Source organism: Oratosquilla oratoria, chromosome 2 (genome assembly GCF_046742065.1).
Source record: "Oratosquilla oratoria isolate Oo_2021 chromosome 2, ASM4674206v1, whole genome shotgun sequence".
Classification (NCBI taxonomy): Eukaryota; Metazoa; Arthropoda; class Malacostraca; order Stomatopoda; family Squillidae; genus Oratosquilla; species Oratosquilla oratoria.
The window spans coordinates 65,279,443-65,281,942 of NC_134778.1; positions in this window are offsets into that span (position 1 = coordinate 65,279,443).

The following is a 2,500-nucleotide window of genomic DNA, read 5'->3' on the forward strand; positions in this document are numbered from 1 at the left end:
TACTTCTTGTCTGATTCGCATTCAATGTGAACATTTCGTCACTTCTGATGTTACAAATTCCCTTTAGAATCTTAAAGACCTGTATCAAGTCACCTCTGAGTCTACGCTTTTTTAATGAAAACACTTTCATATGTTTTAGATGATTTTCGTATTATATATTTATTTGGAATCAGTTTTGTGGCTCGCCGTTGTACTTTTTCCAATATGTCAATGTCTTTAATGAGATTCGGTGACCATACGGAAACAGCATATTCCAAGTGTGGACGAATTAACGATTTATAGCTTGTTAATGACAGATTGCATTTCTAAAACCAAAATATCGCGCAATCATTTCTAGAATCTTATTTGCCTTCTCTGAGGCTGAAATACACTGCTTAGATGATTTGAGATCATTACTGATGATTACGCCGAGATCCTTTTTGTTAACAAATTCCCACATAACTTGTAATCGTACTTATGTGATTTCTATCTATGTGCATAGGTGCATAACATTACATTTACTTGGGTTATATGCATGTATGTATGTATGTATGTATGTATGTATGTATGTATGTATGTATGTATGTATTGTATGTATATATATATAAATATATATATATATATATATATATATATATATATATATATATAGAGAGAGAGAGAGAGAGAGATAGATAGATAGATAAAGATAGATAGATAGATAGAGAGAGAGAGAGATAGAGAGATAGATAGATATATATATATAGAGGGAGAGAGAGAGAGAGAGAGAGAGAGAGAGAGAGAGAGAGAGAGAGAGAGAGAGAGAGAGAATGGTGTCAGATGTGCAAGACCCGGGGAAGCTAATCTTTAGCAAATGGCGCAAGGTGGGCGTTTCATCGGAAGCTTCTAAAGGAAACATCTTCCCATCAAACATGAGGAGGAAAAAGAGGAGAGAGAGGTGGAGGAAGTGGAGAACGACCAGGAGGAGGGAGTGGAAGAAGAGGAAGAATAAGAGGAAGCAGAAGAGAAGGAGGAAAATAAAAATAAATAAAAAGAGTAATAATGGAAAAAGAAAAATAAGAACAATAGTAATAATGATAATACTGATAATAATGACAATAATGATAATAATGATAATGATAATAATGATAATGATAACAATAATAATAATAATAATAATAATAATAATAATAATAATAATAATAATAATAATAATAATAATAATAATAATAATAATAATAATAATGATAATGATAATGATAATAATAATAATCATAATAAGAACAATAATAATGATAACAATAATAATTATAAATAATGATAATGATAATAATAATAATAATAATAATAATAATAATAATAATAATAATAATAATAATAATAATAATAACAATAATAATAATAATAATAATAATAATAATAATAATAATAATAATAGTAATAATAATAATAATAATAATGATAATAATAATAATGATAATAATAATGATAATGAAGAAGAAGAAGAAGAAAAAGAAGAAGCAAGAGAAGAGGCGAAAGAAGAAGAAAATGAAAACGAACACAGAAGCAGAAGAAAAAACAGAAGACGACGACGAAAAAGAAGAAATAATATTTTTTCTATTCATTCATTCTATCTATTTTCAATTATTTATTTATATATTTCTTGCCAGCCAGAATTTTGCCATAGTGTGTCCAACGGCCTCACCACGAATGAAATTGTCTACATGGAGCGTTGGCTCTCACCCTGTGGCCAACAGGTGGCCACAGATGGCCACAGATGGCCACAGATGGCCACAGATGGCCACAGATGGTCACAGATTACCAGAGATGGTCACAGATGGCCACAGATGGCCGCGATCCAAAACTTAGTGGATGCTTAGTAACACAATTCAGCGTTTGAAAAGTCGTCTCCAGAGGACTGGAGGAACAGCACTTCATAAGCCTGGGCGAAAGACGGGTCAAAAACGTCTGGCATAGATCAAAGTCACTCTCGTCCTCCCCCGCTCCACTCCCAGACGGGTAGAAAAGCTGATCTTCAGGCTGCGTCTCGAGGACCGTTGCTTCTGGCAACTGAATCTCCAGAGTACCACGGAAGACCGGCCGTGCGACCACTGCCGTGCAGAAAATGCCGAAAACTCCTGCACTGCCTAAGCGACTGCCCCGCCACCTCAGACGGGGGCCATCGGCGCCCCCTGAAGGTCGTCTTGTGAGCCACCTCTGCCGCCTCCCAAGCCCCCCATGAGCTCCGTCAGCTACTTGAGCGTCCGCCGCCGCTCTAACAGCTGTAGCCTCTCTTTTCCATTGCCTCCCAAGCTTCTCTAACAAGCTACACCATCCCACTTCATATCTTGGAAGATGTGTCTTCCATAAGCACCCACCAACCACACGGGCTCAAACAAAGCCCGTGGGAGTGACATTCCACACAAAAAAAAAAAAAAAAAAAAAAAAAAAAAAAATCTCCTCACCGTCCCCATCCTCCCCCCTGCCCCCTTTTCCAGAGAGAGACAGGGAGGTCACCGCGGAGGTCAACTTTCCTTGGAGG